Source organism: Pleurodeles waltl, chromosome 5 (genome assembly GCF_031143425.1).
Source record: "Pleurodeles waltl isolate 20211129_DDA chromosome 5, aPleWal1.hap1.20221129, whole genome shotgun sequence".
NCBI classification, from domain to species: Eukaryota; Metazoa; Chordata; class Amphibia; order Caudata; family Salamandridae; genus Pleurodeles; species Pleurodeles waltl.
Genome location: NC_090444.1, coordinates 128,709,479 through 128,725,214, shown reverse-complemented (window position 1 = coordinate 128,725,214; position 15,736 = coordinate 128,709,479). Strand labels below are relative to the sequence as shown.

Here is a 15,736-nt window from a genome sequence, read left to right as displayed (position 1 = left end):
TGCTGTGGCAGGGTCTGCTAGTTGGCTAAATGGGGGCAGTGCGCCTCTCACGAGTGAGCGCCCGCAGGGACATGTGTGGGCTGCTGCTCCCGACTCTGCTGCGGTGCGTTCATTTTCCACTATCACTTGGTCAAGTTCTTAACAAAGAGTATGTATTATTCTATCTCTAAATCTTATTTTCTTTTGTCTACTTTGACAATTTCTGTAAGTCTCTTATTCTTGTTTTCTTTTATCTACTTTGACAATGGCAGGGTAGAGCCCTTCTCTCTTTTTTTTACTTTCTCTGCACAGCAGTGGTACTCCATGTGTAATGGCTTCAGTTTGTGTGGGGTTTTATTCATATATTTTTTTCTTACTTGGTGTGCACCACGTGCTCCTGGTCCTGCAGTTCGCTCTGCGGGGTTTGCTGGGCAGGCACCATACTAGACACCTTCTTGGGTCCTAGCGGCCGACCGGCTCGGGTTTAAAGAGCCGTGTCACACGCCGCCTTCCGATCGCAGCCTCCTGCACTCAAGCTGCACCCCTCTGCACATGCGCCTCCGCCGACTTGGCAAGCGCGGTTTTCCAGGAGCGGCAGGGAGACACGCAGGTGGGTCCCCGCAGCTGTTGGCTTACCCAGTCGGCGGCTGCACAGCACATACATTTCTAGAGTGGCAGGTAGACGGTAGTGCAAGCAGTGGGGAAGCGCGGTTGGAGTACTCCCTGACTGCTTTTCAGAACTTTTTGATCAGGCCTTGTCGCCAATGTAATGTGACCCGGAACCCCCTTGCACTGCACAACAGAATGACTTGACTACAGTGTATGCCGCACAGGAAACTGCCGGGTCAGCAGCCCCCAACTGTATTTATTAACTTGGGCTAATGCCCGCCCTCGTGCCCTCACGGGGCAACAAAGTATAGTAGAGCTTGAGTGGCTCTCTACGTCCCTCCAGGGCTTTAATTGAAACAAGGAGAAGAGAGCCCGAGTGGCTTTCTACAGCGACCACAGTACATCTGCAACTGTTCGCGCCAAGACACAGCAGCTGTGCTAGATCAAAGTCTAATATCTTTTTTGGTTAAGCATTCCCGCCAGACACACTTTACTACCACCTCCTCCTCCCGATGAATATTTGGATGTTGTTGAATCACATTATAAAAAGAGAAGAGATATAAATGGGTTAAGATATTTAACGGAATAATATTAGCACTGGAACCAGCAGTTTGTTCAAAGAATTATATTATGGTTCTGTGGCGTATTCAACCGGGTACATAAAACTTTAGAAGTAAGTGAGCCTTAAACAGGGTCTTTATTCAGCTCTTTAGTATCACTGGCGTAAAACACAGGTTAAGATTCTGTTATTCTTTACTCTTCTATTATTCCCCCTTACCCTTATGAATTCAAGTCTTTGGGCCTGATTTATTCATTGTGGTGTGTATACTCCATCACAGTGGTGACAGAGTAACTATATCGCCAAGATTATGGTCCACCCGCCCTTAGGTTTAATCATGGTGTCATGATTAAATCCCTCTGACAGCGCTGCGGAGTAGGGGGCATCAGAGGCAGACCTCTAATTCTGCTCACCTGATTTAGAAGAACAGAATGAGAGGTCAGTTTTCACCAGGAAAACCCTGGCAGAAAGGGGCAGTTACAACAGCTCAATGCTCCCCTCACTATGGGAGATAACTGCCATGGTGAGGGAAGCATTGTTTTTTATTTCCAAAAAGAAAATCCTGCTTAGGGATTTTCATTTTGGAAATAAAAAAGAAACCCCTCTGGTGCATGGATCCGTCATGTTGACAGAGTTGCGAACCAAAACTTTTAACATCTTTGACAGGATCTGCAGTGATTCTGGTTCCTGTCAATCCTTTAAGAAATGACTGCCTGCATGTTGGTCATTTCTCTATTTGGCGAGCAGTACTTCTGTCAGGGTAATGGAGTAATTTGTTCCATCTCCCTGATGGAGAAACAGGTTTCCTGCCAACACCTAAATTAGGCCCTTTGTTTCGTCTGTCTTGCAGCCTTCAGTAATGGTTCCAGCCCCTCAGAAAGAAGAGAAAACCTCTGTTTAATGAAAGAAATACGTTGACAAGGCTTTTGTCCTTGAGGTTTCTTTATCTCACTTTTCCCCCTTTTCCAAATCACTACAATGCACATAGTCTCATTTGGGACACCCGTCTGTGCACCCCATTCAATCTGTGTTCCCTTTTTCAGTTCCTGGAACCCACAATAGGAAGACACAACCCACCTAGATCATGGCGGGGACAGACTGCGATGTTGAGTGGGAGGTGTAGTGAGGCACCCGGTTCTTACTTTAAATTGTGTGAACTCACTATGTACCTTCAGGGCGAGACATGGCAGAGTGGTTATACAAAGCGGAAGGTAACAGCTCATAGTGACTCCCACATTACCAGCATTGTGTGGCATGGCTTTGCAGGCATAGGTAGCACATGCTCAACATTGGCAACGAGGATGGGAATATACCCATGTAGTGAGACACTTGACACAGCCTCTCATTACTGTTGAGGGTCGAAGAATCCAAAGCACAAGGAAAAGACGAACAGTATGGCCCCAGCCACCAGACATACCCAAGACAGCAGTACGTGAATGCCCACAGCACGCTGATACACTTCTCCAAAAAACTGGTGCATGGAGTCCAAGCACAGCAGATGCCGGTGTTATGCAGTGGTGAAGAGCAGTGACAGCAGGCTCGGGACCACCTGCTTCCACCCACATGACTGGTAATGGGTGGGCCCGCACCGGCGTGAGAGCTTCCTATGGAGGCCAACAGGCACTGCAGCTTGCCAGAATCATGCAGATGATATACAGCAATGGGAATATTGAAAAGCAGGCCAAGGTCATGTTACCAAGAAGGGGGAAGGGATGCTCCTCAGTTGCCACACTGCACAGTATTTGGAGATGGTTTACTTCGCAAGGAGGATGCAGGGTACAGGACTGCCAGTAAATTGAAATCCTGAAAGACTTTGCACAACTGTTTAAAGGACAAGGATACCTTAAGAGTAACCTGATCAAGCTCCACATTGATAAGACAATCCAGCCTGTGGCCTTCAGGCATGGAAGAGTGGCCTTCCACCTCAGACTGCTAGTGGAGGACAAATTGAAGCGATTGCAGCAAATAGGGATGATAGAGAGTGTGTCAGGTCTAACACCCTAGGTGTCCCCAATGATAATTACATCTAAATTGAGCATGTGCATTGACATGAGGCTTCCCAACCTGGAGGTCCAGAGAGAACAGCATATAACACCCACAATGGATGACATCATAACTGATTTAAATAGAGCACAATCACTTTCCAAGTTCGATCCCAATGCAGGGGACCAAAGCTGATGCTGAACCTCAAGAGGCGGTACATCACCACCTTCTCTACTCACTTATTGGCAGCTAAATTTCAGGATATCGTCAGGGGTTAAGGTCTTTCAGAAAACTATTAGGCAGTCGCTCTCAGGGACTGAGGGCGTACTAAACATCAGCAATGATATCTTGCTCTATGTGATCACTCTAGAGCAGCCGTTCCCAACCTGTGGTTCCACGGACCACCAGGGATCCGTGACACATTTCCAGGGGTTCCGCAGGCCTGGGCAGGCAGGAAGGTATTTCTCCAGCTGGGGGCCTCTTTACAGAAAAACATGCATTTTTTAAAATTTATTCCTTCATTTGTGCAGCAGTTTTAAAAGCACTGGAAAGTTCCTTGTACATTCAGCAGCTTTCGGGCAAAAATAAAAGCATCAAGATAACTCTGGTGATCAATGTTCCTGCTGCAGAGAGATGGGAGTTTTGTCTAGTGGCCGTTTTGACTCATCTAAGGTAGCGCTGATGGTTGATATGCATGCTGCAAAGAACGTGTATCATGCAAAGAACAGTATTTTATGTGCATAGCACAGTGGGTCACTGATTTTGCCACAGAGATTATTTTGTTACTGTGCAGTCCATAAATTACAATCCTAATCTAGCACAGTGAGCTAGGAATTGCTATCAAAGAGCTGCATGCACAAATTAGAAAATTATGTTTTTCCCAGTCTCAATATTCTGATGCTGAAAAAGGTTTGTTTACATGGAAATAAATTATTATCATTAAAGGCAAAGCTAGCCATTGTGTTATCTTCTGAATCCTGAGTTTGTGCTTCTCCGGACCAAGCACTCTTAGAAAATGCCTACCAGTATGGATGACATGTGAATCCTACACCTTATAGTCCCCTTTGCCTTATGTAACATTTTCTATACAGATTTACACCCATATGATCCATTGTCTCTGCATGTGTGTGTTGTGCTCCGACACCATATACTGGTTTGAGTGGTGCTAGAAAACAAATTAATACATGTGACAGAGGGACTATTGAGAGATGAGAGGCACTTAAGGTTTTACTTCCTTTCCCCACCACATATTTATGTGAAATTGCTTTCTCATATCTTATGTACCTAAAAAATAAATACAGAAATATCTTGGGAAATGTAGAATCCAACCTGAGGATTCAACTTTCCCCAATAAAACCAAACATTGAAAAATTAGTCACTGAGATGCAGCACCAACCTTCCCATCAAACGTTTTCGATTTGTTTTACATATTTTCTCAATCTAAAATAATAAAACCGTTGCTAGTTTGAGCATTTGTGTGGTGTTTACTTTTTGCGGTAATTTTTTTTTGTGAATTACTGTTTTGATGTTTGAAATTTAAATCGTAAAAATTGCTTGGAAGCCCCCAGCTTCTAATAGTGATTCAGTGGGGGTCCTCAGGAGTCAAAAAGTTGGGAGCCATTGCTCTATAGCAGTGGTTCCCAACCTTTTGATTTATGTGGACCCCCACTTTAACATTAATGGAACCCAGGGACCCCCACTGAATCATCATGGGAATCCGGGGACCCCCACCTGAGTCATTACTGGAAGCTGGGGACCTAATTTGTCAATATTTGTTAATATTTTTTAAGTTTCCAGGCTCTCGCGGACCCCGTGAGAAGGCTTCGCGGACCCCCAGGGGTCCCCGGACCACAGGTTGGGAACCACTGCTCTATAGCTTCCCAGCTAGATTTGCAACATATATATATACCCCTGCATACAGACATGCATTGATTGCCATTTGGGTACTATATAACAGCACCGAGACTCTCGCAGTGCAGCACTGGAAACACGTGATTGAAGCAAGACGCTTCTGTGACGTGCTGCAGATGCGACGCATGAAGCGTGCCAGACTCTAGACTGAGGAGGAGCGCCACAAGTGCTGTTTCCTCTGTCCCTTTAGACACATTAAGCTGCTAATGCTGATGTATTGTAATCACTGCGTGATGGAAGGTTGAGGTGACGCTATGTTCAAGAAAACAAACCCGAAACAGACTCATTATCATTCTGGGACTTTAATGCATGCTGTTGTGTTTGAGAGGGTGTTAATGTTTGCCTCTTAGCATTGGGATGTTTGCATCTGCAGTTCAAAGGTCATCCCCGCCGCTCCATGACTGGACTGTTTAACTCTTGATTAACTCCACGAAAAAGGAAAAATATTGCAAAATTAATTTTATTTTGCTTTTAGCAAGGCCAGTAAGGGGCTAGAATTCACTTGCTATCATCCAGGCTTGACTCTTGTCAGACAGTCTTGGCTTTTTAGATGCAAGATTCAAGGGCTTGTAAGTTTTGCTTTACACACTATCATTATACGCTCAAACATCCCAATACGCAAAGTGATGTTGAAAAAAAAAATAGAAATCACTGACGTATTCACACATGATAAGGAGCTACCTGGCAGCTATGCTATTGCATTTTACAAAGTGGTCTACTACTGCGAAAGTAAATACTACTCACCTATAATTACTCGTTCATACATTAAAACAAGCATTGGCAATACCAGTCATTTTGGCCTGTGTGCTATGGCTTGTATTATAACAAGCTTCATTAATGCACTGGTACAAGATGCGCAGCAGCAATGCTTCCTTCCCTAACACGAACAATAGGTGCAGGACAGGTGGTTTCAGAATGATGGTCATCACAAGTATCTGTCACTAACTGAGAACAGGTATAACACAGGTAGTAAAAGAACAAACTTCCCTTCCTCATGAAATAGATACAACAGGCCTCAACTGTGCAAGTATTTCTGTCTCATTAACAGGTAAATAGGGTGCCACGGTAGTGGAAATACATTTTATTTATAGCAAATACACCGCAGAAAAGCAGCAGAGCAAGCTTCCCTCTCTGTCACAACAGATACAGTTTGAGCAGCCAGATGTTTCCCTCCCTACAAGATGGGTACAGCATGAGCAGCAGTGATGCAAGCTTCCCTCACTCACAGGATGGATATAGTTTGAGCAGCTGCAGTACAAGTTTTACTTCCTCCCAGGACAGTCATGGCCTAGGTGGCAGAAGTGCAGGCGTCCCTGCCAAACAGAAGCTTGGGCAGCAGTGATGCAAGCTTCCCTGCCTAACAGAGCAGGTATAGCTTGGGCAGCAGTAATGCAAGCGTCCCAGCCTCACAGAGCAGGTACAGAATGAGCAGCAGTAATGCAAGCGTCCCTGTCTCACAGAGCAGGTACAGCTTGGGCAGCTATAACGCAAGCTTCTCTTCCTCACAGAGCAGGTACAGCTTGGGCAGCAGTAATATAAGTGTCACTCACTCACAGGATAGATACAAATTGAGCAGCAGCAGTGCAAGCTTTACTTCCTTGCAGAACTGGTGCAATATGGTAGTAGCAAAACAAGTTTTCATTTTCACAGAAGGCAACCACATACAAGCTTCACTTCCCTGCAGAACAGATATATCAAGGCAGTAGCGCAAGCGTCTATCACTTGCAGAACATGTATAATTGAAGAATCAAAAGCATGTAGGTTACACACAGATATTGATAGCACATGATTTATCTACTGTATAAATGGATGAGTGAGCGCATAAGTGTCATTGCTCTCAATCGGCCACACTTACCCCTATCACATTTCCTGTTTCAGCTACTATGCTGTCAGTGTTGTTTCTTACTGAAAGTCCTGTTGCAGTCTCCTTTAGTCTTTATTGAATTGAAATTACTGCTGTTGCTGCTGTGTGCTGCTGTATGCTGCAGTCACTTCCTGTAGGTCTTTGTCATTGACAGGCTTATTTGTTAATGAACCTTAGATCTCTCAAGCTGTGGTGATTGGTATACATACTGAGAGACTTTCCCTACTCATGGTGTGAAAAGGGCAGTAGGGAGCCGCAAGTGCCCAAAAAAGCCTTTACAGGCAAAATCATTTTTTGCACTTACACAGATGGATAAAAGCGGCATGCAACAATTAAGCAATTTTTAAAAACAAAGATAATGGGTGTCAGAGAAAAGCCTATTGCTAACACTTCCAATTGCAATAATGTCATCTATATTGAAGCAATTACCGTGGCAGACACCCATGAAGTTGGTCCAGTCACCTTCTCAATCATTGCCTCTAGTCACTTTAGCTCTTTCTCCACCTGTAGACACAGGTGAAAGGGTACTCCTCAGTGCTGTAAGGAAATCAGCTTGGTCGTGGTGTCAATGTGTAGCTTGATGGTGTGGCTTTTGATGCAACCTAGGTCATTAAGTAGGTGCTCTAAGTGTTTGAGGATGTCCTCGGTTTGGCAATCATAGACTTGTTGCGCAAAGAAGGCTAAACTGAGATCCTCTGACGTGTGCCAGCTTTACAGGGCTGCACCTTTTTCGTTAATGACCCAGAATTTCGCTTCCATCTCTCCCACTACATAGCATACGTATATTTCACTGCTATGGGTAATTGTTGAACTTGGCCCTCTCTGCAAGATCACCCCGAACTTTTTGCGTTGATCCCTTCTATTTTTTCTGAATTTGTTTTTGTTGGCCTTAGTACACTGCAACATTACCACTGTAAACCAATGAAAGGTGCTTGTGCTCACTCACAAAAACATGGTAAAATTGGCTTACACCTTATTGCCATATTTAGTTTACTTATAAGTGCCTAGTAAAGTGGTACACCATATACCCAGGGCTGCAACACTTATTGTGCTACACACTTAATTAGCCCTTCAAAATATGTCTCAGGCCTGCCATTGCAGCAGCTGCCAGCTTTGAACTATCAATTCGACTTGGCAAAATAATCCCCTTTTCAAGTCTTAACCTCCCATTTTATTATATATAAATCACCTCTATGTAGCCCTTAGGGTAGGGTGCATTGTAACTAAAAGGTTGGGCTTAAAACTCAGAAGGCTGTTTAAATGTTCTGGTAGTGAAAAACTCACAAATTCGTTTTTGCCTACTGTAGTGCCTTCCTCTCCCAAAGGATAACATTGGGTTACCTTATTACATTTAATAAGTGCTAACCTTTGATTGGGAGCAGGTAGGAAAGTCATGTCTGGTGTCTGAGAAATTGTAATAAAGTCAGATTTTAAGTCAGAGTTTTAAATGCCACTTTGAGAAAGTTGGTATTTTCCTGCCTTAACTATTTGGTGCCTGCAGCCTATTCCTGGGTCACATGACAGGGTGTAGTTGGCAGTTGGACCTTGTATATTTCTCTCAGTCAGCTGCACAATAGAAGAATTAGGTGTGCCTGGATGGGCACACTGGCATCTCTGTCAGGATGATGGGGCGGAGCTGGGCACAGCCCTGTTTGCCAGCCAATACGCAGTGTCCTTCCTCCACACAAATAACTTCACATTATGCTAATGTGCCTGCAGCCAGGCTAGAGCTAGGGCAAGGAGACACACATTTCCAAGCCCTTTTCAAAGGGAATCACTAGAAATGTCTATTTCAAAGAAGGCACCAGGTATAAAAATAGAACCCTCAGACCCACTCTTCATTTCACTAGGACTCTCAGAGTACTGCCTCCTACTGTGACCGGCTAAGTACTTCAGAAGACTGCTTTACTGCACCAGGAAGGACTGCTCTGCTGTCTGAAGCCTACCTTGAACCCTCAGAGGTCTGACCTACTGCTTGAGCTGTGTTCCACTGCTTGACCCCAGGATTACCAGAGTGACTCCAAGAACAAGCTGACTGGCCTCCTGATCAGCACCTCAGGGACAGAAAATGCTCCAACTATCTTGAATCTCCAGCTGGACCCATCCTGAGTGAGTCGTGACCCTCCAAGTGGTGCTCATCAAGCCCTGGAGCCTTTGAAGTGGTGCTAAAGGTGCCCAGATAACCAAAATCCCAAACATGGGACCTGGAAAATGTTTGGATAAAAACTGCTCTGAGAACAGAGTGAAAACTAGGGCCTATCTGCTCAACGCTCTGCCCAAGGTGCATTGCTGGTCAGCCTGACTTTGTGGCAGTTCCTGCTACGTTCTTCTCCATGACAGCAAATCCTGTTGAGTGGCTCCTGCAAGAAGGTGTATCTGGCTTTGGGGAGCTCTTATTGGCTACAGCCTGCATATGTGTCCCCTTTGAGATTTTCGACTTCCAAAAAGAATAAGTCAGAACGTTGAAATCTTCACTACTGCTTTGTCCAGTGGCTCCAAGACAATGATGCCACCTCCTTGAACACTGTCTGCTACCTTGCCCTGCTCAACTTTGTCTTTTCAGACAATTTCCTCTAAAAGTCTGAATGGAACCACAGGCCGGGCCCCCTTGCCAAGCCTTATCCTCCACTTTTAATAAATATAACTATCCCCTAACGAAAGCCTTAGGTAGCCCATAGACCAGGATGCATTGTAAATAAAAAGGTTGGGCATGTACTTTTAAGTTTTACATGTATTTGGTAGTGAAAAGCTCACAAATTTGTTTTTCGCTATTGTGAGGCCTACCTCTCTCATAGGATAATATTGGGTTACCTCATTACATTTAATAAGTGCTAACCTTTGATTGGGAGCAGGTAGGAAAATCATGCCTGGTGTCTGAGAAATTGTAATTTATAATCCTCTTTAATGATAAAGTTGGATTTTAAGTCACCGCTTAGAACATGCCACTTTCAGAAAGTTGGCATTTTCATACCTTAACTATTTGGTGCCTTCAGCCTGAGTCAGATGACTGGGTGTGATTGGCAGTTGGACTTTGTATGTTCCTCCCAGACAGCCACACAATAGAAGAATTAGGTGTGCCTGGATTGGCCATCACTGGTAAGATGGGTGGCAGAGGTGGGCACAGCCCCATTTGCAAGTCAATAGGCTGTGCCATACCTTCACACAGAGAACTTCACACTAGGCCATTGATACTCAAAGTACGGCCTGGGGGGCCGCATGCGGCTCCCCTGACCTTTACATGGGGCCCCCCTGACCTTTATATGGGGCCCCAAAATCAAAAGCAGCAGTGGGCTGAATCAGCGCTAACACTGAGAAAGGAATTAAATAAACAAGCAAGCATTCATTTAAAGATTAACATGAAATTAAAGAAAGGAAGTAACTAGGTTATCCTGCACGGTTTATCTTTAGAAACACCTTTATTTTTAAAGCAATATTGTTAAAATATGATTAAATCCACACAAAATTCAGAAAGCGTATTTCATTAACATATAAAACCATTCTACCTTTGTATATCACATTTTATCAGTGCATTGAGACTATTATTTTTTAAAGCAATAGTTTTTAAACATGAATATACATTCGTTTTTCCCCCACCCCGACAACAGTGTCAGTAGTGAGCTAAAATGCATGTCAGCTGTTAAGTGCACCCTATGGGTTGGGTTCCTGTTATACACAAACAACATTATAGTTTATTAATTCAAACACAGGGGAAGGTTTTGCACATTCCACATCGTGAAGTCATGTATTTCGACATGCTTTTGTACGTGATATTGAAGAAAAAAAGGGAAAGTGGAACGAAACAATTGCCTAGGATCACACAATTTGATAAAGTGGGGAAGCTGGGATTAATTCTAGGTTGCAGCTGTTATGTGTTTCGCTTCCAGTACACCCACTTCACTGGCACCATTCCCTGGAACTTTCTCCTTGTGAGTGCCACATTACTGGCATTAATGCGGCCCTCGTCACATCATAGCCCAAAAATGTTGGCCCCCAGTAAAATGTTTGTGAGGCCATTGTGCTTGCAGCCAGGCAGCGGCCAGGGCAAAGAGACAGGAAATTCCAAGCCCTTTTCAAAGGGGAGTCTCTAGAAACATCTCCTACTTCAAAGAAGTATATAAATAGGACCCTTGGACCCACTCTTCATTTCACTTTCTGAACCTGCACGAGAACTCTCAGAGGGCTGCTTGCTGCAGTGGCCAACTGTGTACTTCAGAAGACCGCTTTGCTGCATCAAGAAGGAGTGCTCTGCTGCCTGAAGCCTGCCTTGAAGCCCCAGAGGCCTGACCTACTGTATGAGCCTTGTTCCATAGCTTGAACCCAGGACTACCAGATTGACTCCAAGGGCTAGCTGACTGGCCTCCAGATCAGAGTTTTATTCTAACAGTTTCAGCCTGGTACTTAGCACATGAATAATGAGCACACAGAGTACAATTAAACAGCACTTCTGCATGTTGCCAGAAGTGAAAATAAAATGAACAGTTCTAACATGTTTAGAAAGTCCCTAGCAACCTACCACCATGAAGCTACACTGTGAGAGCATGAAATCACTAGCTTGCCTGTAGAATTTCTTAAGGCCTAGTTTACTGCATATCTGTTCACTGCAGATTCGGTCAATCAATCAATCAATCAGAGCATTTGTAAAGCGCACTACTCACCTGTGAGGGTCTCAAGTTGTGGTTGTCAGAGGGAGAGAGTTTTCCGTCTAAAGGAAAACACACAGGGGGTCATTCTGACCCCGGCGGGCGGCGGGTGCTGCCCGCCGGGTGGAAACCGCCCAAACACCGCCCCGCGGTCAGATGACCGGGGGGGCATTCCGACTTTCCCGCTGGGCCGGCGCGCGATCTGCAAAAGATCGCCCGCCGGCCCAGCGGGAAAGCCCCAGCAAAGATGAAGCCGGCTCCGAATGGAGCCGGCGGATTTGCTGAGGTGCGACGGGTGCAGTGGCACCCATCGCGATTTTCAGTGTCTGCCAAGCAGACACTGAAAATCTTGCTGGGGCCCTGTTAGGGGGCCCCTGCACTGCCCATGCCAGTGGCATGGGCAGTGCAGGGGCCCCAGGGGCCCCACGACACCTGTTCCCGCCAGCCTCTTCCTGGCGGTGTAAACCGCCAGGAACAGGCTGGCGGGAAGGGGGTCGGAATCCCCATGGCGGCACTGCTTGCAGCGCCGTCATTGAGGATTCCTTTGGCCAGGGGAAAACCGGCGGAAAACCGCCGGTTTCCCTTTTCTGACCGCAGCTTTACCGCCGCGGTCAGAATTGGCCAGGAAGCACCGCCAGCCTGTTGGCGGTGCTTCCGTGGTCGTTGGCCCTGGCGGTCAATGACCGCCAGGGTCAGAATGACCCCCACAGTCTTCTGGGCACAGCCCCTCTCATCACTGCACTGTATCGACTCTTGCCATAAGAGTGGATATTCCAGCAGTCTGGCAGAAGCTCTTGTGATAACCTGGTGCAAAGGGCCTTTCGAATTCAGAGGTCATTTTGAAGGGGTTTATATAGAGTTGACCACTGACTTTCTATCATACATTGTCAAGTCTTGTGGGGACCAATAGTCCGAGATGTAACCGGTCTAAACAAGCAGGATGAAAATATGTCAATGTGGACTAAATTATTCCCTTACAAGTCTACTGTCAAACCCTGAAATGTAGATATTATGTAGCTTGTGGCAGACTTCTGCCGCCTGATGTTATAACAAAGTCATTGTTTAGCTAAAATGACACTTTCACAAGTTCTACGGAAGATGATGGCATGTTGAATGTGGGCCAAAGGCAGGCAGGCTAACTTAAACCTCTTCAATCTTGCTTCTTTCTCAGCTGAGGGTATTAGCAAGTCTTGTTCTTCCTTTTCACCTGTTTCAGACTCGGTAGTGCCTTCGGGTAAGTTCTTACATGGTGACTTATGTTGGTCATTATGATGTACACCAATGGAAGGACATTGAATGGTCTGGGGGTTCTTTGTTCTCTTCCTCCCCTCCAGCACACCTGTGCAAAGTGGTTTTGTTTGTTGCATTGGGAGCAGGTTTTCCCTTGTGCAGGGCACCTTGATGACAAGTGTTGTTCCAGCCCGCAGTTCACACAGGTTTTTGTTGGACAAACAGGGCAGTTGTTGTCCAAGGCTGCCCTCTGTTCTGCATTGCATCCAGTATTTCATCTTTGATCCACAGTGGAGGATCTGGTTTCAGAAATACTTACAGGAGCGTCACTTCCATTTGTTCGACTTTGCTGTTTGACAGTTTGTGAGAGCGAGCAAACACTAGCATGTCATGCCAGGTTTTTGTAGGATGAGCCGGCACAGCATGGAAGACATGCACTCCTGGATTATCTGTGGTCAAACGTCTTTTGTAGGTTGTTATTGGTGCATGTGCTGGCCTTGTCATGCAGGCCATTTAAAAGCAATCAGTGGTTTCCTTGTCCACGCTCACAAAGCCATCCACAACACTGGACCGGCCTACCTCAACGAACAGTAAACTTCCACATACCAACCCGACAGCTCCTCTCCGCCGGCCTCGCGCTTGCTACAGTCCCCCGCATCCAACGCACCAACTCCAGCGGCAGATCCTTCTCCCACCTCGCCGCCAAGACCTGGAACTCCCTCCCCACCAACCTACGCAAGACCCAGGACCTCCTTACCTTCAGAAAGCACCTTAAAACATGGCTTTTTGAGCAGTAACCGCCCCCCCCTCCCGGCGCCTTGAGACCGGGTGAGTAGTGCACTTAAGAAATTATTTGATTGATTGATTGATTTTTCTCACCTTGCTGCCTGGCTTTTCATAGCTTGAAGCATTCAAATCAGGGTTAATCTGAAGGTCAAAATGCAGTGAGAGCAGCAACTGTGGCGTCATGGTTGTCGTCATTTCCAGTGCTGAGGAGGTTTTTGAAGCATTTAAAAGACCTCCTTTTCCGCAAATAGACGCAATAATGATCTTTTCACAGTGACAGCTCCTTCACGTGTTGCTCAAAGATTATTATTCAGCCTGCTGAATGACACTTGCAGCCCGGAGGCCTTTGTGGCTGGGTCGGTCAGCTCACTGAATGGAGGTAGGACTCCCGTTAAGGAGTATGCAGATTAATCTGCTTGCCCTTGTAGATCCACTGGAGGCCTACCTGCCTCACCTCCATTAAGGTCAATCACAAGGATATTGATATTTCAAGGCAGTCCCAGAAGAACAATGCACCACCATGGAACACCTTCACTTCCTGGTCCACTCCAACCACAACTTCATCTGCTGTACCCTGGTGGACAGGCCACCCGGCCACCGCCCAGCATTCATAGACGACTTTGTAGACATCACACCCCCCAGGCCCTGGCGTCAGACGACTACCTCCTCCTCGGCGACCTGAATTTCCACCTCGAGGACCACGCCGATCCGAACACCACCGCTCTACTCGACAACCTCGCCACCCTCGGCCTCAGACAGCTGGTCTCCACACTCACACACATCGCAGGACACAAACTGGACCCCATCTTCACCTCAAGCAACCGGATCACCATCAAGACCATCTCCACCCCAGACTGGACTGACCACCGCTGCATACACTTCTCAATCTCTGCACCCAGCAGCCACACCTGCACCCACAAGGCCCCCCACAGGAAATGGAATGAAATCATCAACGAGCAACTCACCTTATCTTTCGCCAAATCCCTCTCTCCTCCCAAGATGATGCCAACACAGCAGCACGCAATATCAACGCATGGATCACCGAATGCACCAACACTCTAGCCCCCCTACGGCTGATATCGGCCAAACCGTAACTAAGAATGCCAGCTGGTTCACCACCGAACTCCAAGAATCAAAGCGTACACGCAGACGTTAAGAGAATAAATGGAGGAACAGCCAAACCAGCAAAGACCTCACCTCTTTCAGAGCCGCAACCGCCGCCCACCTCCGAAAAATCAAGAACGCAGGAAGGACGCACTCTGGGAGCGCATCAACTCCTCCACATACAACTCTAAGGAACTCTTCTCAGTCATCAATGAGTTCACAGATCCCCCCTCCGAAGCCACCAGCATCACCCCATCACAGGCCCTCTTGGACAAACTTGCCACCTTTTCCACCGCAAGATCCAGGACTTCTACGAAAGCTTCCTCCCGGAAAATCCTGGCACCGGAACCTGTGACCGACCCACCCCCCCCAGAACCCACCCAGATCATCCACAGCTGGTCCACGCTCACCACGTCGGAAACAGTCAGCATCATGAACAGCACCCACTCTGGAGCCCCCACAGACCCCTGCCCACATCACATATACATCAGAGCCAGCACATCCATCGCCCCTGAGCTCCGAAACACAACTAAAGAATTTCTGGCCCATCTCCCTGCTACCCTACCCCGCCAAAGAACTGGAGAAAGCAATCAACATATCAACTACTGAATTTCATTGAGGCCGACAACTCCCTGGACAGCTCCTAGTCCGGCTTCCACAGCACGGAGACAGCCCTCCTGGCAGCCACCAATGAGATCCGATTACTCCTAGACCGCGGCCACACCACAGCACTCATACTCCTCGACCTCTCAGCAGCCTTCAACACGGTCTCCCACAGCACTCTACACACCAGACTCCATGACATAGGAATCTGTGGAAGAGCCCTGGAATGGATCCATTCCTTCCTGTCCGGGAAGACGCAGAGGGTCAGACTCCCGCCCTACACATCCAGACCCACAGAAGGCAACTGCACAGTCCCCCAAGGATCCTCACTGAGTCCCACAGTGTTCAATGTACACATGGCCCCTCTTGCAACCATCATCAGAAGCCATGGTATGAACATCATGTGATATGCCGATGACACACAACTTATCATTTACCTCACCAAAGACCCAGACATGGCCAAGAGGG

The 15,736-nt window shown here is 46.7% G+C and overlaps 1 long non-coding RNA gene across 1 annotated transcript in view; it reads left to right on the top strand.

Moving 5' to 3' along the window:
* The first annotated feature begins 376 nt into the window (after positions 1-376).
* Positions 377-15,736, top strand: part of LOC138295467 (uncharacterized) — a 33,221-nt gene continuing 17,861 nt past the window's right edge. Inside the window, exon 1 of the long non-coding RNA XR_011203604.1 lies at positions 377-589. This is a non-coding gene — a long non-coding RNA (uncharacterized lncRNA). The remainder of the gene's footprint in view (positions 590-15,736) is intronic.